This window comes from Eschscholzia californica, unplaced genomic scaffold (assembly GCF_041429995.1).
Source record: "Eschscholzia californica isolate CP2 unplaced genomic scaffold, dmEscCali1.0.p SCAF_5, whole genome shotgun sequence".
In the NCBI taxonomy this organism is placed as follows: domain Eukaryota; kingdom Viridiplantae; phylum Streptophyta; class Magnoliopsida; order Ranunculales; family Papaveraceae; genus Eschscholzia; species Eschscholzia californica.
Genome location: NW_028238472.1, coordinates 26,215,933 through 26,238,058, shown reverse-complemented (window position 1 = coordinate 26,238,058; position 22,126 = coordinate 26,215,933). Strand labels below are relative to the sequence as shown.

Sequence of the window (22,126 nt, the reverse complement as noted above, 5' to 3'; positions counted from 1 at the left end):
TGTTTATCATCCAAGTCGAGTTGGTGTAGTGGTGTCAGCTTGTGTTATACGCATTTTAGCTCTTGGGTTCGATTCCCCCAATCCGCATCATTTTTTTTATGTTTTTCCAAGGGTAAATTCATATTGGCCCCTAATTTTTTACTTATCTATGGTTTTAGCCCAATGTTTCTCCATTTTAGCCCCTATTTACAAGTGTATTCACGGGTTAGCCTTTTTCTTGGTAAATTCCATAGTGACTCCCGTTAACATTGTTAAAGCTCTCTCTCTCTCTCTCTATATATATATATATACTAGGCATAATCCCCGCCCTACGGGCGGGGAAATGCCCTTTATGCAACGTATAGAAATGATATTCGAGTATTTAACGTTTATCTGTTTCTCAACATTTGATATTTTCTAATTTTTCTCAATGTAATTTTAACTTTTCACATCATTCCTGTCTAAATATAAGTAAAGAGTTTTAGGTATAAGACTTGTCTTAAGGTATTTAAGGGGTTTTTTAGCCCACAAAACTATTTGACCTTCTTAAATCTGTTAAGAAAATCTATTCCTCTCTACCGTGATGCTCATTCGACCACATAAATGATGCAACTTTTGCGTACCATTGCTTAACGAAAATAACTGATTTACCACCTATATCTGGATCAACATCAGTCATGTCCTATCAACCCACCATATACAAGAAAATCAAAACCTGGATCAAACTTATTCACGAACATTAACAACAATGCACATAGAAGTAAACAGAAATGTATTTTGTGGTCAGATTAACTTGTTTGCCATATACTGATATAAACATGTTAGGATTTTGATTAAACATATAAAGATGAAGATACCCGAAATCGAATAACTCTTATCCATTTGTTGCCTGTAGAGTGTTTTTTGACTAAAAGGGGAAGATAAAATGAGTTTTTAAGCATAAAAGATCGAGTTATCGCAAGATGCTAATTAACTGAAGTTCTTAGACCGACGTTGTGAGTTCTATTTATCCACCCTATAGATGAAAATCACAAAACCTGATCAAATATACACAAGCTAAGATGAACAACCATGACAATCAAAGTAAACAAAACTATTAGTTGTGTTAAATTATCTTGTTTGACATATATTGATGTAGACATATCAGGAGTCCGATAAGATACGAAGGCCAAGATACTCTAAATCAAATAAACCTAAATCTAATTGTTACTTAGTAAGGTTGAACTTCTGAAAGTGTTTGCGAACAACCCTTGGCTGGAGTGGTAAGAGGAATGGTCTTCTGAAATTGTTTGCGAACTTCTGAAAGTGCCTTCATTTAGTGATGTTCGAAGAGAATTAGAGTGAGAGAGAGATCGAATGGGATAGTTACAATTAAAAACAAGGATAACACGAGGAAGATATAAACTACAAATGCAATTATGCCAGAACGACTTATGAGAAAATATATTTATCCGAAAAACTGTATCGAGTTATAAACTGATCTACCATGAATCGGATCTCTGCAAACCAAAATTACAGTAAATGCTCTAAAGGAAAATTCCTGGCTCTTCTTCTTCCTTATCTAGGTAAGATATCTTCCAATAAATAATAATTTAACCAAGAACCAACAAACTAATTTGTATGTAACATTTAATAAAGGAAATTCGAACCAACAAGTGGAAACAAATGGTTGAGAGTTGTAGAGGAACACTTACGGAACATAATTTTGGGGAAACTCAAGAACTGGATTGACTAATTTCCTAGGAAGTAGATGATAATGATTGAGGGTTTGATGGAAAAGAAAAGTAATGAAGAAGCTAGCAGGGAAAGAAAGAGAGAGGCAGAGGAAGGCGATGAATTCTGAAATTACAGGGCTAAACAACCTTGTTCAGGTGTTTTTTGATTTCATCGCAAGAGATACACACTGTTGATTCAAGAACAAATGATATCTCTAGTGATCCTCTTATAACAGATGACTTGCCCAATATTAGTTTTTACTTTCTACATGGCAAGTTCCTAATTTTCAAAAGTTTCAAGGAATGTAATACTTACCACATTTTCAACTTGAACAAGTTCATAGGTCTTGTCAAGGTAATTTTGAATCTTTCGATACTTGTTTCTCTTTTTGCCTAGTCTAAAACAGTCTAAAGGTAACAACAAGAACACCAAGTTTAGTATGAGGAATTTTAATTGCTTTCGTTGTACATAACAATTTCACTAAACGAAGAGTCTCTTTCACATGGCAAAATGGGTTTAAGATATGACTACCAACCTGAACAATCCTGCAACTATCGGGACACTAAGTTTAGTATAAGGAAGTGCAAAAACCAAAAAAAGAAGATCATATCTTCTTTTTTTTGGCTGCTAAGTGTGTACCTTTACAAAATTTCAAGTGACTGATCCCGCACTCTATTTTTTACCGTTGTACACTCTTAGCTATCCAATCCTTCTCTATGAGTTAAAGTGGTAAGTCTAGTGGTGGAGGATATTAACAAACAGATCGAATCTTTAAGTTAAAAAAATGATAACTCAATTCGAATTGAAAATCTAGATATGTACTTCAAATAGAGGAAGTATACCTGCATAGTGAACTTTAAATAGTTATCGATGGCGTAGAGAAGAGTGGGGACAGCGAGAAGGACATCATTACGAGTTGCCTGCAAGTAAACAAACATAGCTTCAGGAAAAAAACATAAGGTGTAACATTAACGACTTATGTAAAAAACGCATCCAGAACGGAACTGCGTTGGGAAAAATTTATACGATAAGAATATAAAGTATAAAAAATGAGTATCTATGATGAGCATACAAGAGAAGAAATAAGATAAAGAAAACATTAACGGAACAAATTAAGGATTCCACACTCTTTGAGGAATTGTTTGGTCATGAACCGACAACGTTGTAACCATAGATCAGTAGTAGGATAGGAAGTGCAAGCTCGTACTTTAATTTAACCTAATATTTCACTATACCTAATCACAACTATTGGAGAAAGTAGAACATACAGAAAAGTCCATTAGGAGGATTCTATATTGGTACTGTTTGGTATCTCTTTCAACAAATAATGCAGAAGAACAATAATATCCCTGTAGAATAAATCCTCCATTAGTAGTTTGATGTCAGACAATTATAGTTTCAAAGCAGTAACATAAAATAACAATGTCGCTTCATATGTTAGAAAGGGCTTTTCTAGTTTAATTTTGTTGAAATTTCAGGAATGTAGGGTACACTTTTTTCTTCCAGGATAGATGGTGGTGTAAGAACCTACAACCTCACAAGCTGAACGACATATCGCAGTGCTCTAGAAATGACTGAGAAAACTATTAGCTTCTCAGTTCATTCCTATGATGACGAAGCCAAACTCATTGATTCACAATTTATTACAGAAGAGTGGTGTCTTAAAGATATTCTTTCACTTAACACAAAAAAACTCAATTATGACTGGATGTCAACATTATGCAAACAATAAAATCAGATGACCCAAAAGCATATGTTTTTCAATCATATAGAAATGCTTAGCGTTTACCTGCATAAATGTGAAAATTGATAGTATAGGTTTCTCCCCAACCTTCTGGCGTCTAGACTGCATAATCAGGAGTATAGACAAATAAGTCCTAGTGTTTCTGGAAAATATGAAAAGAAAGGTGGCCCTCAAATATCTGCTAAGTAGGCGTAATATCAGAGTAGTCAATCATATGATGAGCCAATAAGCATAGCCATTACCTTAAATTTCAATCTTATTGATATCCAGTTGGTATTAAAGGTTTAACCCATTAAGGAAAGTCTCAAGACAAAGCAAATGTTTTCACAATAAGGGAAATATACTAATAGATCAAAATTGATACATGTTTCACCGCATGCAATAACTTCAACAACTGTACATCACACATATCAGTGATGTTCCCCATAGGAAAAGAAATACAAGATGTTTAGTTACTAAGAGAGCTAATAGAACTTCGCTTCTTGAGACAGAAAAAACATCAATGACCTCTTGACAAGAATATCTATGCTAATTTTTCGGATATACGTCTCTTTTCGCCAACTTAAGGAGTTTTTTTTCAATTACGTTACAATCTGTATATTCTTAGATCTGTCAAAAACCATAAGCTCGAGAAATTGACATTTGAGGTATTATGCCTATGACAAAGCCCTGTGACTCAATCCATTCTATTCAGATTTGACATATAAGGCCTTCGGTGCAATTGGTTATCAGAATTTTGTTATCAAAATTTACTATGCAGGTCTGATCGTTTACCGCCCAATATTGAAACTATCCCCAAAAGTCCTCATTAACGAGAAATAACATTCGGTAAAACACAACTCTTCTTAAATTTTACTTGATTGTAGACGTAAAAATGAGACCCAACTCTTCTTAAGTTTTAAACATTCTCTTACAATAGAGCATAACAGAACTATGGTAGATTTGTTGTGTTAATAACCCAAAAAGACATCAACATAACTTCATAAAAGGCATTATAAAACTAAAGATAACTCCATAAAAGACATTAAGATAACTCCATAAAAGACATTATAAAAATAAAGATAGTAAGGAAGCAAAATTTTACAAAGTTAAACTACAATTGGGTGAGGAATTTCATCAAAGAGGATGTGTTACAGATAAGAAAATACCTGGATAAGCACAATAACAATTACAGAGAAGAAGAGTGGGTACCCAGAATCTGTTCAACAATAATCTATTTACAAAGAACAATAACAATAGCAGGGAAGAGATCAGAGAAGAATTACAAAGAACAAAAACAATTACACAGAAGAAACATAAATTGATTAGAGACAAATCAGAGAGAAGAGTGGGTACCCAGAATCAGTGGAGTATTCATAGAGCTTCCTTGAGTGGAGAAGACATGTAATACTGAGATCTCATGAGATTTCTTTAGAAACCTTAACTTTTTGTTTGAAAAAGTTACTTTCCTATTGATCTTCTTCTCCATCATTTTTAACGGAACTCTTCCACTCCCCATAATTCTCCTCTTACTTTCTAAAGTAGTTCAGGAAGTTGAAGCAATTTCCTCTTACTTTGTAGAGTAGTTAACTAAGTTAGAAGCAATTTCAAAAGTGGAGGAGTTTCTAATCAATTTCAGTAGAGTAATTAAGTTAATGTCCTAATCACATTAATAATATCCTAGTCACATTATCCTTTTGTCCTGGTCAGATTTTGTGTAATTATTATGTCCAAGATTAAGTTACTTCATAATGTTACCTCAACTTTTTCAATTATAACTCATCTTTAAGCTCAGTTTTTGGATCGACATTATCCTCCATAGACGAAGTTCGGTCATCTTCTACAAAGTCATAGTAAAGAATTCTCCTCAGAAGTTGTTTTTTTCAGTTTTTGCCTTATCTTCTTTGTTTTCAGATTTGTTCTTCAGAGGTTTCTCAACTTTCAGCTTTGTTTAGAGATTTTATTCACTCTTGCAACCTATATAAATTCAAGTTTAGATTGTCGATAGAAGTGATAGAAGTGAATATCGTGTATAAGTTTTTAATATTTGAAGAGAATCGTTAACAACAGCTTGTTCTTTAAATCAAACACTTTTTCCTAAACATCGTCGGATGAGAATGTTGGAGTACTAAATAGAGAAGCTCTGTCAAAACATATCGAGCAATCAACAACTTAATTTTTAGCAAATTCAAGTATAAAGCGAATAAATCTTCAAGCTCTAATCGGTGATTAAAGATTTTCTCATAAAACTTTATAATTCCAAAGTGGGTAGGAATTGTTCACCAAATTTACATGAAATAAAACTCGATTAACATATTTTATGAGAAGAACCACTTACTTTACCTGTTCGGCTTTCCTTCCTTCTCTTCCAACCACTTCTTGAGCTTCTAAGCCTCGCTCAAAACCTGAAAAAGTCGTGCCACAATTGTTAATTATAAGGTTTTGTACCTCGAACAGAGTAAAAAGTCTGGCAGATGACCCTAGAAAGTCTGAGAAGCGACATAGTTTACTCAAAAAGTCTGTAAGTAAAGAGTTACCTACAGAAGAATTCATGTTCTTTCTTCACATCCCACAAACATATAATTCATCATGCAGACATGATCTACATGAACAATGACAACTAAACCCAACTGAAAATTTCTTACCAGGAAAGAAGAGACAGTAGACCCTAGAAAGATTTTTTCTACCTTTGGTGAATGAAAGATTGTTTCACGACCTTTCAAATCCCTCTATTAATTATCACGGAATTTCATAGACATTGTACTGATCCTATCAAAATTAGAAAGTCGGAACTATCTAACAGAGTCAATTGAGGAATTCACAAACTCAAATTAGAAAGCAGCTCCATATGATTTAAGGCAAGATCAAATGCGCCCCTTAAATTTTAAACAAAAATATCACACCAATTCCAAAGTTTAATATAACACAATGCTTCCTATCAGTTACTTGGGTCCATACACTCGATTTTCTAATAATTTTTCACATCCCAGTACCTGATCACAAAGAAGTAATCAAAAACTTTTTCAATACTAATAATAATCTAGTCAATAGCTGGATACTCACACTAATGTTAATTTTCTAAATTCTTCTTTAACTCAACCTAATTAAATAGAAGTATTGAAACTAATTCAAAATTGGTCCATATCTTTGAGTTTCTACAGATTACCTACTTATCTACATTGTAAATGCTCAACAAACATTCAAACAGATTTCAGTACACTGTAAAACCTAAAAATAAACTTGTTCAAATGATTTTAAGTAGCCTGATTTCACAAAACTCAATAAGAACTAATCAAATTAAGCAATTTCTTCCAAAAGAAGAAACCTAATAGAAAATTGGAAGAAGAGGTAAAAGAAGGTAATCTAACCTTGCTAAACACTGATCTTCAATGCTTCTCTATTAAGACCTAAGAGTAAAACCTAAAAATAAACTTGTTCAAATGATTTTAAGTAGCCTGATTTCACAAAAATCAATAAGAACTAATCAAATTAAGCAATTTCTTCCAAAAGAAGAAACCTAATAGAAAATTGGAAGAAGAGGTAAAAGAAGGTAATATAACCTTGCCAAACACTGATCTTCAATGCTTCTCTATTAAGACCTAAGACATAATGGCACCTGATCTTATAACATGGTGTTCTCATTCAATCAGGGATTAGAGAGAGAAAGTAAATGTAATGTCTGCATATCTTCTTCGTCTAATTTTGTGTGTTTAGAGAGAGTGAAAATAATATCTCAGAGGCTCCGGAAGTTCGATTGCGATCAAATTGAAGTTTTTTTAATGGTCGGCAGAGAGGAACTGGGTAGAGTTAATTCAAATGAACATAGAGAAGTTAAAAAGATGAATAGACTCGTAGGAGAGGAAGAGACCGTGAAGGATGATGAAGAGGTTACAAATGCACGATTCAATTGAAGGGTCTGTATTAAAAGATGCATAAATCAATATCAAATTTGACATTTGTTTGAACGGCGCAGATTGAAAGAGAAAGGTTTGTCCCTTTAAAATGTCTACGTGGCTACCAAATTATGTCCTAATGAGATTATTCATGTCCTAGTCAGATTATATTTTGTCCTAGTCATATTGTGTTGTATTAATTATATCCCAGTCACAAGGATCTGTTTTGTATAATAGATATATATATATAATATATGTGTGTGTGTGTGTGTGTGTGTGTGTATGTAAATTTTTGATTATTTTTCTAGATTGAGTATGCCCTATATCTTTCCTTATCTGCTTTATATAATTTGAATGTGAATAAGACTATTATTTATATTGATTACAGTCGACACAACTCATAAATTAACTGAGTTGAATTGGCGTAGAATGTCAATGAATGTATAAAAATTACCCGCTCGGATGTCACATCGAAATTTTTGGACGATTTCGAATTTTTTTTATGATAACTAAAAGTGCCCCCACAATGAAATTTTTCTGGGTCTACCTAGGATGACTGCCCATATCACGAAGCTCAGACTTGGAGGAATGTTTCTTATCTAAGGAAGTTAAGTTTGAAAATGTAAGCTCCAAAAAGGCAAACCCAGACCATTATCTTCTTGTTTTATTCTCTTATATGCTAAAATAATCATCATAACAATCATGAGTTATATATCATATCTTTACAAGATAAGATTGCATACCAGCACGTTTTGGTTTAAGCTGATATTTGCTAAATTTGGCTATGGCACTATGTCAGATTAATAATCAAGTTTTGCTCCCTTGGTTGTTGTCGTGTACTAACATACGCTCAACACATTTGGATGTTCAGTTAGAGGAACCCTTTATGTTCAAACTTTAAACCAATATTTATTGTCTCTATATTTCCGATTGTAAGCGTTGATTGAGCATCCTGAAAACCCCCAATTTGAGTTTTTACACTTTCGCTTTGGTAGTTGTTAAAATGCTCTTATGTATTAATGTTTTTATGTATTCTCGCTGTTTTGAAGTATGCACAAAAGTGGGATGATGTTGTCAAGTCATACATGGGAAACCATCGTATCAATAGATATTGCTTTCGAGCGTCTTAATTTTGTTGGTTGTGTTTGAAGAGGAAAAATTAATATTAGTTTGGTAAAAGATAGTCTTTTGGGGTGTTTTTAGTTGGTTGCTTTTGTGCTATTTTTTGAGTTTGAGTTTTTAGTTGTGTTCGCTTTTGCTTGTATTTGTGTTTATGTTTGTAGGTGTGCATGTGTTTGTGTTTCTTTTTGATTCATTACATGTGTTTGTGTTTGTAATTGGGCTTGTGTTTCCGTTTTTGTTTTTGTTTATGTTTGTCTTTGTGATTGTGTTTGTCTTTGTGTTTGTAGTTGTGTCTGTGTTTGTGATTGTGGTTGAGATGGTGGTTGTTTTTGTGTTTGTGTTTGTGCTTGTGTTTGTGTTTAGCTTTCTTCGGTCGGATGACCATCCTTTACACCTAGGCAAGCACTGAGCGCTTCTTAAGATTTTACGCCCTTTCCAAAAATAAGGGTTTCTTTTAGTGAACTAGTGATTTTGTACTGGTTTATTCAATTAGCTTGTTTGGAGTACTTGGCTCATGGTCCCTAATCTCGTTTTCGGCGAGCCAGTAATATGTGTTTGTGTTTTTGTTTCTGCTTGCGCTTGTTGTTGTGGTTTTTTTATGGTGTATCTGTTTATGTTTGGTGTTTGCCTTTGTATAAGCGTTTGTGATGTAGGTCGGAGCTTTCTTTTGTGTTTGTGCGTTGTGTGTTTGTTGTACTTGTTTGTGTGTTTTCTTGTAATTGTTCCTAGATGAGGTGCATGCATGTGTGTTATTGCGGTGCTTGTTTGTGACTCACTCACTATTATTTTCTTACTTGACACGTGAATTCTTTCGCTCTTACATGCAAACATAACTTGCTTTTCCAAATGCTAAAATCCTATAAAGAAATTGTTTGGACTGCTTAGCTTTGAAATCATCACATCTATTGATTGACCGTGCAGCTTTGAAATTCTTTTTCGTTGTTAGACTGCTTAGACATCTAGTTGATTGTTATTGTCAATTAAGCATGTTAGGGGATCTAATTCCTTGCAGCTTTTGCCGATGTTCTCATTTCGAAGAAATTTTATGGGTCTTACTGTGCAAGTAGGAGTAAATTTCCTCTGTTTTTGTTGTTTGTATTATTTCGATCCAGGGAAATGGAGTTGTTACTAGGTCCATATACATCTTTTAACAGACTGAAGGTAATACATTGGCTGCCCTCCTTACTTGCTAGCAATATTAACAGACTGAATGTAACCTGTGATAATAAATCACCTTTGACGGGGGATTCATGTGTGAGTTTTGTTCTAGTTGCATCATTATATTGACTGACATGTCCTGGTTTATCTGCAGGAAGTTTCTAATTCACAACTAGGGATCAAAATAATAAGTTCCCAACTAAGGTAATCCTAGGTGTCAGAAAAGATTGAACTGTCTTAATGATTTAATGCCAAAATTAATGCATATTGGATAAAACTTACGTTATAAGGATATTAACGTTTTATCGGCCTTTATTTGTGTTTGCCACGTTATAAGGATAGTAAACTAGAATGTCTACCTTTCACATTTTAGTAAAAATATTTTACTGAGGGTTTTCGTGATATTCAGGTTATAGCTGCAATCAATCATGTTGAAAATTTGGATTCTGCTCTAATGCGATCGGGTCGTTTCGGTTGAAAAGTGAGTTCCCTCGTTTGATTGAAGAAGCAAGAGGTAACCAGGCGGTTGGATTCTTTATTTAACAACACTTCAATTTTATTTCTTTGAACGATAACCAAGCTGGTACCTCAATTTAAACTGCAGATCGACTCTTGAACATTTGTTTTATGAGAGACATTTGAGATAAATGGGGAATTGCCATTAAGAAAATTTGGTAACTATTTGATATTCAGTTGTCTTACACGTTTTCAGCAAGTAGGAGATTGAAGCTGCAAATTTCGCTTAGTTATTTGAAGAAAAAATTATAAGCAGTCTTAGGGAAGAAGACCTCATAAATCTTTCTATACTGGTGTTCTATAGACCTTTAAACTGTACGGATCTTGTTGTGCAATTAGGGCTAGATTGCATCTGTTTTTCTTTGTTCGAGTTTACAAATTCAGGGAGATGGAGTTGTTGCTAGTCTTACAGTTTATAGCTGGCTGAAATTAACAGTCTTGCCCTTCTTACCTGCTAGCATTGTTGTTTCCTTGCCTTTTATTCCATTTCTTTCAATTTTTGTATAGTATTGATAATCAACCTGTCTGAAGCTTTTCCTAGCTAAAATCCTACACAGAAATTTACTAGACTATGTAGCTTTGCAACTAGTTTTATTGATTGACTACGTAGCTTTGAAATCCACTCCGTTTATCGACTACATATATTTGATATCCAATTGACTGTCACTGGTTTTATTTAAGCACGCTAACAAATCTGACTCCTTGCAGCTCATTTGTGGAAATTTTACGGGTTCTATATTTTGTATTTTTATAAATCCAGGGAAATGGAGTTGTTCCTTATACATCATATAACTAACTGAATTTAATACACTGTCCGCCGTCCTTACTTTCTAGCAAGGTTGATTCCTTACTTTTCTTTTCATTTCTCCGAGTTTGCTTGTCTAATATTGATATTGTATCTGTCTTTCAGATCCAATAGCACTGAATATGGCAGCGTAATTTCGTATCGGGGACTGAAATCTGATTTCTTGGAGCGTATATATGCTGTTATTGAATGCTGTGAGTTGTTTTAACTCTTCTCAGTGTCGTGGTTGTTGAGGAAACTAAGAACATGTTGTTTTATTTCTGTGTTTTTAAATCTGCTCCCGCTTTCAGTGTCTTCAATAATGTATCATTGCCGCGAAATATGTTGGAACTTAGAAGTAATTACACATGAGATTGGGTTCTGAGGGTTTTTGTGATATTCAGGTTATAGCTGCAATCAATCATGTTGAACTTTGGATTCTGCTCTCATGAGATTGGGTCGTTTCAGTCGAAAAGTGAGTTACCTCATTCGCGACTAAAGAAGCAAGAGGTAAGCAGGCAGTTGGATCCTTTGTTTAATAAAGTTTTTATTTCTTTTCTTTTACACGATAACCAGGTTGTACCTCAATTTAAACTGCAAATCTGCTCTTGGACATTTGTTTTGTGAGAGACATCTGAGATAAATGGCGAATTGACATTAATAAAATGTCTTAAACTATTTAATGATGAATTGTCTTTACACATTTCAGCAAGTAGGAGATTGAAGCTGCAAATTTTGCGTTGTCATTTAAAGAAAAAAATTGTAAGCAATCTTAGGGAAGAAGACCTCATAAATCATGCTATACTGTTGTTCTATAGACCTTTTAAGCAATGAATGAAATTTCCCGAAATTTCACTGAAATTTCGCGGAACGTTCCATAATTTAGATTAGGGGCACGAAATTACACTTTACAACTATTTCCTGCTTAATTTCCACCGACATGATCGAAATTTTCACCGAAATTGTTGAAAATTTCAAAATTTCGGACGACGTGATGGAAATTTGACTGACATGATAAAAATCTATCAAAAAACCTGGAGAAACTAATACTAGAATCATATCTCTTCCTTCATCTTTTTCCTCTTCATTTCTCAAAGATATCTCTTGATTTTTATGTTACGTTTTTAATGTATTTTAAATCTATTTGAATATTTACGACCTGACTTAACTGCCTAAATTGGTTTTGTCTTAATAACACCCATGATCAATACCTTCTCAAACTAACATAGTTTGTTAACTATTAACTATTTTCAGTAAAAATGTTATCTTTTAAGTGTTATAGCCAAAAAGTTATTCAATTTGCCCTCGGAGGTAACTGTGTAACTGTTAATACTCCCTCAAATTAATAGATAATGTTAATCCGTTAGATACATCATTTGTATGCTTCATTATGGTTTAATAATCTTGTTATGCATAATTGCATCATATTTCTGTCATTTATATAGATTTATAAGATTTCCACACAGAAGGAAACATTTTTACTTTTAGACCCACCGAAATTTCCACCAAAACCGAAATTTCCAACGAAACCGAAATTTCATTCCTTGCTTTTAACTATACGGATCTTTTTGTGCTTTGTTTTTCTTCATTCAGTTTTATTAATGCTGGGAGATTGAGTTGTTACTAGTTCCTTATACATTTTATACCTGACTGGAATTAACAGTGCCTCTCCCTTCTTATTTGCTAGCTCGGTTGATTCCTTGTTTTTCATTCCATTTCTTTCAATTCTTGTATAATATTGATAATATCCGTCTTTCAAAAATCCCAATAGCACTGATGTGGCTATGCAATTTCATTTTTGGGATTGTGATCTTTGGTTGCATATATGTGTTATTCTAAATTTCTTAGTTATGAGGGAATATTACTTCCATTTTAGCAAAGTCGTCCTGGAATCAAGGAATGGAATTTTGCGAAATTTCGATGGAAATTTGCGAAATATTTCCAACATTTAGATTCGATGCACGAAATCGCACTTATAACTATTTCGTGCAATATTTCGACCGAAAATTGTTGGCAGTTTCAAAGTTTCCATCGACGTGATGGAAATTTCAACCCGCATAATGGAAATCTAGCACAAAATCTTGAGAACTTAAAACTAAACACACATATCCTTCCTTTATCTTTTTCATCTTGATATTTCTTAGGTATCTCTTGATTTTCATGTTACGTTTTTAATGTTTCGTAAATCTATGCGATCGAGTTGCCCCATGACTTAAGTATTAAATTGATTTTATCTTAGTATCACTCCTGATATAACTACGTAGTTGACGATACCTTCTCAAACTAATAAAGTTTGTTAACTAATAGCTCTTTTTTGTAAGAATGTTATCTTTTGCGTGTTATTGTCAAGAAGTTATTCAATTTACCCCCGGATGTAACTTTGTAATTGTTGATACCCCTTCAAACTAGATTCCGTTAATCCGTTATATACGTCATTTTATGCTTCATTATGTTTTAGTAATCTTGTTCGATACAATTACATCTTATTTTTATCATTTCCATGGATTTGTAAAATTTTGACACTAACCGGAAATTTTCTATGAGATCCGATGAGTTTTTAAGTGCTCTATCGGTGGAGAAACATATGGGCATGGTATCAATGAAATAAAAAACGCTGCTATGGTTTACAAGTAGAAGAGTATACGTAGGAGTTGGGAACCTTCTGTAAAAATGAAAATAAAATTTACGTTTCTTTGTTCTGTTTCCCCGTTATCCAACTTTTTACAGGTAACAAGATCATCTAACGCCGTTCATGAGAAAGGTTTCAATTTTGATGATGTTAGGCATCGTTGCTTGGAGGAATGAGCCTTACTCTGATGCCTGTAAGGTAATTTAATGGATGCTTATGTGATTAGAATGTGAATTTTTTGTTTCCATCCCTACTAGTTAGATGTTGGTTGTCACTTTAAAAATAATTGCAGGATGATGTTTTTTTTTTAATACTGCAGGATGATTTTTTTTCTGGAAAATCCGTTGCCAAGGTCAATTTCTTTGATTTAAAGGTTTTTTTTCATTCATGAGATGGCTTACATTGTTCGCTTTTTTTATACTTCCACGTCAAATGCATTAAGAAATGTACATTTTCCCCTACACGGTATCTTTCTAATGACGAAAAGTTAGTGTTACAATTACAATATATGTGAAGTTGATAGTACTTAATATAAGTAATCAATGATGAGACTTGTGAGGCTTTGATGCCATAAGAATCGACTTTCCCCTGTATGTGTGATTAGAGTACATTCTTTATTTGCCTAGTTTGTGAATTCATTTTGTTTGTCAGTCCTTCTGCCTCTATTTAATGTTTCTCAATAGTCAGTAAATTGTATTAAAATAATAATGGTTAAATATTTAGACATCTCTTTCTGCTTGGGTATTCAGAATCCCCAGAAAAGATCACATATCAGGCTGCTTCTCATGACGAGGCTGCTCTGCTCGCTGTCGCAAAGAACTTTCGCTTCTTTCTGTACAGGTAATATCTTGTATGTGTTTTCTTTACTTGCTTCTTTGATTTTTATCCATGTTAAAGGAATAATAATTTGTGTATGCAAAATTCATTTGATTTTTCAAGGGAAATATACAAATCAGATACTCCCAGGAGATTTTATTTAGCTCCTACGGAGGGAAGTTTCCTGTTTCCATCATTTAGGAACCATATACTCAACTGTCCGTGCTTTTCTTAAGCCCCTTGGGGAAACAATAAACTATTAAGTTTGGGTTGCCAATATACGGACAAACAAAACTCTTAGATGGACAAAAATCTTGGGCGTAAAAATAATCAGATACCTTTAATTGGGGACCAAATATGCCTCTTGATATTCACCGAATCACCACCACCTTCAAACGACCATCACCACCTACCGTCGACTACTTTCAATTCGAAATTTCAAAAACTCGAAACAATGAAGGAGGGGGAGGAGTAATGCGTCTATTTTGAAAGAGATTTGATGAAATTTCAGGTTTAACATCTCTTAATTGTCATCATATTATTTGTTTTTGTCGGGTGCAAATTCTGATTTCAGCTTTAGTTCATGTTATAGGGTTCTTTCACGGTGAACAAATCTCTGTCTTAATTAACATTTCAAGGGTTGGGGACACCATCACCGTTTCCTCTTCCATTCTTTCTAGAGAGAAAGTAAATGAAGAACATAAATGAACTTCCTCTTGGAATAAGAGATGAGCATAGAGAAAGAAGGGAAAAATGGCTAAGTAGGTTAACTTTTTTTTTTTTTTTTTTTTGATGAGATGGTTAACTTTGATTTTGAATAGAGGGAGTGAAGGAACTTTTTAATGAACTAAGAGAGAGATGGAGATGGAGATGGAGATGGAGATGTTTTTACAAGGAAAGCGAGAAAGACGAAGAGAGGTGTTGTGCACGGGTTAGAGGTAGAGAGAGATGGAGATGCTTTTGGTTGTCCCCCATTAAAAAGTTTTAATTATTTTCCACCTCCATATACTTTTGTCCATATAAAAAATTTAGTTGTCCATATATTGGCTACCTAAGTTTGTTTTTATTCCTTAACATGGGATGAAATCCTTCTTTTTCGATTTGAGGAAGATTGGTATTCAGAGGAGACGTTAATTTGTATTCTTTGAAGAGATCTTCATGTCAAATTTTCATTCAAATTTGCCTCTTGGGGTTCCCTCCTTTCCAATTACTAATGCATTGTTTACTTGGAAGGGGGGTTTTGTCACTTGCTTTTTCAAAAATTTTCCTTCTTGGAAGGGTAGTTTAATAAGCATGAAAAAGTCCATTTGTTTTTGACTTTTTTCACAGGGATGTAAGAATTGGACTCATTTCACGGACACATTACGTTGTTTTGTGAAAGGGCTGTTTTAATTTGTTTTTTTTTATTTTGGAGAACAGGACTTTCTCCAGGGAGGAATAACCTTGTTTTGAAAATTGAGGGTTTTCTTTATCTCCTATTGTTCTCTTGAAGTTCTCTGTCTTATTGTTTGCTTACGAAGGTGTTAGTTATACAAATATAGGAATGGTAAATTTATTGAATACTTTTTCGGGAACCTGCAATACTTATTCTCATGTCATCGTGGTTTTCCATTTTTAAGGACAGGGTTATTTTATTTTCTGTGAAGGGGTTTTGTTGATTGAACTTTCTGCTTTCCGTTTCTTTTTCTTTTTTTCTTTACGTGGTCTGCTTGAACCTGTATACTACAACATGGAGCTAAAATTTGATAATGTCTTTGAAGTGATTGTTGTCTTTCTTTTCCAATTGGTAGCACACTTCTATTGGGAAATATGCAATGCGTTAGAGGTTTTTCAATTCATTGTCAATACTGAAATCTCAAATATGCAGTATGATAAGTTTCACAGTATTCTACAGGGAAGTCAATTTCAAGCAGAATTTTTTTTTTTGAGAAATCAACTACGATCTACGTTTTTTTTTTTTTGAGAAAACTATATATTATTCGTAAGTGATAACGATCACAAAATTACATGGTAGATAATTCTTAGGGAAACTTGGCCAAAACATCCTAAAAAAATTAGGGTTTTTGTTAAAAATAATCTATCAACTTTTTGTAGGCTTCAGCTCCCTGGGGTATTTTTGTAAATAATCAAATACATGGAAAAGACTAAAATAACCTTATTAAAAAACTTTTAATTCTTAATTTTCTCCTTTTTCTCTATCCCGTCTTTCTCTCTCTAACCAGATTGCAAGAAAAATTAGGGTTTTCGGAGGCGCGAAGACAACAATCGATTTTTATCTCTAACTTCATCCAATTTCTTCACTAAGTTTAGATCTGGTGAGTGTATGATTCTTCTCTAAATTCATCTAGTTTTAGGATTCATGAATTCTTGCGAGCTTAATTTGTGTTGTCAACCATCAACTTCTTCTTCAGTTTTTATTGCTTGAGTAAATTTTTGCTCTACCTTCATCCCAGCACTTCATATTTTTGGGCTCTAAGTCTCCAAATCATTTGGTAGTAGTAGTGTAATCATTTTCAATTTTAAATAGGTTAGTTGTTATCCATGTGTTTGAATTTATTCACATCTTGCTCACTATCTGTTTGTAGAAAAGCTCTACTCAATTGGTTTTTTAGTTACATGCTAAACCTTTGGTTTTAGTAGTTTAGTTTCAGTTTGGCTAGAAATTGGTCTTTCTCGTTCACGATTGTAAGGTTCGTATTGGTTTTATTAGCTTCCAAATTTGGGCTCTAAGTTTCCAAATCATGTAGTAGTGTAATCATTTTCAGTTTCAAATAGGTTAGTTGCTATCCATGCATTTGAGTTTATTCACATCTTGCTAACTGCCTGTTTGTAGAAATGCTCCACTCAATTGTTTTTTTAGTTACATGCTAAACCTTTGGTTTTATTAGTTTAGTTTCAATTTCGTTAGAAATTGGTCTTTCTCGTACAAAGGATTATTAACTTAACTTGCGATATGGGTTGCAATGTCCCAAACGCATAAACAGGTTTCTTGGGTTGTCGATACTTGACTGCAATGTCACGTTCTTTAGTATTTAGGAGAATGAGTTAGTTGTGGATTTTACTGTTTGATTGAGGAGGAATTATGGATTTTACTGTTTGACTATATGAATATGCATGAAGTGGAATTTAGAACTTATTATATATGGTACTGTTCTAACTTATATTATCAACTAGAAAACAATTTACCTGATGTATTAGCTCCATTATGTGTATGTTTCATCATTGTTTATGCTTCATTGGTATGTATGCTTCCCTAGGAATTGAAAATTGGCAGTGGCTAGCTAATGACTTGTCTTTTTCTTTACAGATTTGATTGTGGTTTATACGTATGGAAATTCATTTCGAATGTACAGAAGGACAGAGATTTTGAAGAAATTGAGGTTGAACCTAATGAGATTGAGGTTGAATCTCGTTTGCCGTGGTTTGCAAACTGATTTGCAGTGGTTTGCAAACTAATTTGCAGTAGTTTGCATTCTGGTTTGCAGTGGTTTCCAATGTTATTTGCAAACAAATCAGTTTCGATTTATTTTTTACAAAATATTCACAACATCCTCACATGTTTCTTTAAATCTTTTTCAATAGATGCAAGATGAACGAAATATTAAATTCTTTTCGAAAGATTAATTCTTCATTTTTTTATTCTATTAATTGATTTGCAAACCAAGTTGCAAACCAATTTGCAGTGGTTTGCAAACTGATTTGCAAACCAATTTGTAGTGGTTTGCAAACTGATTTGCATTGGTTTGCATGTCTTTGCAAATCAGTTTCAATTTTTTTTTTTTTTTTTAAATATCACAATATGTTTCGTTAAGTCTTTTTCAATAAATGAACGAAAGATTAAAATCAAAAGATTGAATATTTTTTGAAAGATTAGTTCTTCATTTTCTTTATTCAATTAATGTTTTTAAAACTTCTACAAAAAAAGAACGGGTGCTACGCCCCCGAACCCCCGTAAATAACACGTAATACAAATAGTTTGAATTGAAAGATGTGCAAGTATTAACATTTAAGTTGCAAAATGATTTTAAATTTATTTCGTGACTTTGCAATCTGGTATGCAGTGATTTGCATTCTGCTTTGTCGTGGTTCGCAAATTCATTTGCAGTAGTTTGCATTATGGTTTACAGTGGTTTGCATTGTTGTTTGCAAACAAGTCAGTTTCAATTAATTTTTTCAAAATATTCACAACATACTCACATATTTCTTTAAATATTTCTCAATAGATGCAGAATGAACGAAAGATTGAATCATTCTCGAAAGATAAATTCTTCATTTTTTTTATTCTATTAATTGTTTTTAAAATTTCTACAAAAAAGAACAGAGGCTACGCCCCCGAACCCCCGTAAAATAATACGTAATACAAATATGGTGTAATTCATCAAAATCAAACATACATTGTGTACATAAATTGAGTTTCTTTGAATTGAAGGATATACAAGTTTCCAAAAGTAATTTCCATCCAAGTTGCAAAAGGATTCTGAATATTTTTTATGCCTTTTCAATCTGGTATGCAGTGGTTTACAATATGGTATGCAAACTGATTTGCAATAGTTTGCAACTCAGTTTGCAAACTGCTTTATAATATGGTTTCCATACTTATTTGCATATATGGTTTGCAAACTGATTTGCAATATGGTTGGCAAACTGATTTGCAATATGGTTTGCAAACTGATTTGCAATATGGTTTGCAAACTGATTTACAATATGGTTTCCAAACTGATTTGCAAACTGGTTTGCAAACTGATTTGCAATATGATTTGCAAACTGTATCACCTACCAAGAACAAGATTTAAGGTTGCATATGGTCAGGTTCTCAAACAATTCAATCTTCATTCAGTATTTTTATCAAACAGTTAGTGTGCATAAATATTAATTACTGAACAATGAAAGTTAATCACATCTATCCAACATAAACAAAATAAAAAGAAATTAAAATTATTCAAACAATTCGCCCGAAATGAGGTTAATAGAGATTTAACTAAATCAAAGACTTGCTTTTAAACTTAATCTGCAGCTCTTTCTATTAGATTATACCTTGAAATACTTTGAGATTATCCTTCCATTGAAAGTACATAAACTTTTTGAAGCCCTAGCAAATTATGAAAGAGAATTACAACTTTCTCTCATTAGAATTCTTAAGAAAAAACTAACTCAAAACTCTAAACAACTAAAGAGATTCAATCACAAAACCCTAAAATAGATTGTTGATCACAAAACCACGAAATCCAGTTCAACCACGTTGGGTGAAAATCGCCAATATCCCCCATTTTTTCTGGTTCGTTGTTTTTGAGAAAGAGGTAACTATTTCCTGGTTTTGATTTCAAATTGGTTGTTGGGTAGTTTTTATTAGACAAAGGGCAATTTTGACCTTGAAAATGTGGGGGTCTTTAAAATTGTCCTTGAAGAACATTTTGGAAAGTTATTTGGGCCCTAACTTTACAGAGAACTTTCGAATGTAAAGTGTCTCATGAAGGGAAAGGAAGTGACAAGACATGGACTCAAAGAAAAGACCCTAAAGGTCGACAAAAGAGATCCTTAAGATCGAGAATGAAAAGATCCTAAATGTCGACAATATAAAATTTTATTATATAATAATATTGAAAATACTACTTACATCCCTCTCGACTTCCATTATTGTAGTAGATTGATCATCCTTGATAAAGCCGCGAAGTGTTGAAATAACCAGAGATCGTCAGTAACTGCTCCCTTTGAAGTGGATGGTGATGATTTTGCAATTTTTTCTCTATGCCATCATTGATCCGTTTACAATCAATCGAAGCAATCTGAGACTTCGATCCAACACCTCCTCCTCGATCTTTATATATATATATATATATATATATATATATATATATATATATCCTATATTCCCTTTTTTCTTTTATTCCTCTGTTGTAGTTTTAATTTCTTCTTCCCAACGTATATAAATGAAAATTAATATTATGTAACATCCCATGGTTTTCAGTAAAATATATAAAAGACAACGGTTAGAAGAGGGATTGTTTGGCATTTAGAAAAAGTCAAATTAGAGATTAAATGGTAATTAGTAGAAATTGAATTAATTGGGTACAAATATTGGTGGGACTTATGCACCAAGTGTATATAAATTGAAAGACTTAAAATAAATTAAACAGGAAATTGGGCTGGAGACCCAATTTTTTGTTTTTTTTGTCAAAAAGACAAGTTATCTTTTTTTCCTTCTAGGCACCATGAAAAGTTTGGAAATAGGCTTGAAGGACAATTCTAAAAATCCCTTAATTTTGTATACCTGAATTGACCTTTGTATAAAGTCAAAAAGACAAGTTATCTTTTTTTCCTTCTAGGCACCATGAAAAGTTTGGAAATAGGCTTGAAGGACAATTCTAAAAATCCCTTAATTTTGTATACCTGAATTGACCTTTGTATAAAGGAAAATTTTAGAAACACCCTCAGATTTTCCAAAAACCCTCAGATTTTATATAATCTTACTTCTTAGTTACTTATTTTGTTAGGGTTTGATTTTGCGAAGCTTTGCAAACTAGTTTGCAAACTGATTTGCAAACTGGTTTGCACTACTTTGCAAATTGGTTTGCAATCTGGTTTGCCTTGCAGAGCTTTGCAAACTGATTTGCAAACTGATTTGCAAACTGGTTTGCAATCTGATTTGCCTTGCAAAGCTTTGCAAACTGATTTGCAAACTGGTTTGCAAACTGGTTTGCACTAGTTTGCAATCTGGTTTGCCTTGCAAACTGGTTTGCAAACTAGTTTGCAATAAGGTCAGTTTTGTCTTTTCCCTATATTAGATAATTTACAAAAATGCCACAGGGAGCTGAAGCCCATAAAAAATTGTCCAATCCTTTTTAACCAAAGGCCAAAGTTTTTAGGGAGTTTTGGCCAAATTTCCCTAAATTAAATCTATGGCCACTTTATAATGTGACATGTGGCACCCCATTTGTATCCAACCAGTTTATGCGTCTGACATGCATGGTGACGCGTTTTGGAGAAAAATAGTTATTTTATGTGTGGACCCCACTTTAACATATGTCATTTGCACACAAAGAAGCCGAGAGAGTGAGACAGAGAATTGAGAAATCGACTTAGTTATAAGGGTTACATAAGTTATGAATCTCTTCGGCTGACTTCTTCGCGATGGGTGGTGGGAATTCAGTGAAATTTCTTCCAGGTAATTTCATTCGACTTGTTCTACATATTTAGCGGTTCGGAATTTTCAATTTCGTCCAAATTTGATGGTTATATCGATAATTGTATAGTTATACTAATTTCATTTGGGTTCAGAATTTGGAGCTATTTAGACGATTATTATTCAATTTCTTCGAATGATTTGTGTTCAGAAACATGTTTAGGAGATTGTAGACTATTTCGGGGTGTCCAAATATAGACGAGGTGCTGCCGAATTATTTTAGTACTCGAATTTCATATTTGGAATAGTTTGGAATAGAGATAGTTACCCGAATTTTGTCATATTTCATACGAATGTCCCATCAAAATCTCTTAACTTGGGCTAGTTAGTTCATCTCGAGCAGTTGCTCTGATGATTTGTTTGTTTATCTCTCTCAGGTGTCTTTTTTGGAGTTCAATGTGAAAAACGGATAAAATCGGAATAAAAACATACTATGGTCATTTTGGTCATTTGTGATTTTTGAAATTTTGGTCAAAATTGGTGCTCGGTTGAAAAGTAGAGCCCAAGACGAACTCGTAGGCGAAAACAAATGTCAAATCTGAGTCCGGATGAGAGAGTTAGTTCAAGTCAAACTTTTATTCAACATTAGTTGACTAGTGATGTGGCGTGA

General features: G+C 33.3%; 1 long non-coding RNA gene across 9 annotated transcripts; it reads right to left on the bottom strand.

The window, feature by feature from the left end:
• Positions 1-280: 280 nt before the first annotated feature.
• LOC147538012 (uncharacterized) lies at positions 281-7,544 on the bottom strand. 9 transcript variants are annotated; one of them, XR_015226233.1, is made up of 8 exons: positions 6,979-7,544; positions 6,787-6,873; positions 5,956-6,020; positions 5,757-5,823; positions 4,588-4,652; positions 3,485-3,541; positions 2,538-2,615; positions 281-1,016 (listed from the first exon to the last, which is right to left on the bottom strand). It is a non-coding gene; the product is annotated as an uncharacterized LOC147538012 (long non-coding RNA). The 9 variants fall into 9 exon arrangements; XR_015226230.1 differs by having other exon boundaries at positions 352-994; XR_015226238.1 differs by having other exon boundaries at positions 352-994; positions 5,762-5,823.
• Positions 7,545-22,126: the final 14,582 nt, after the last annotated feature.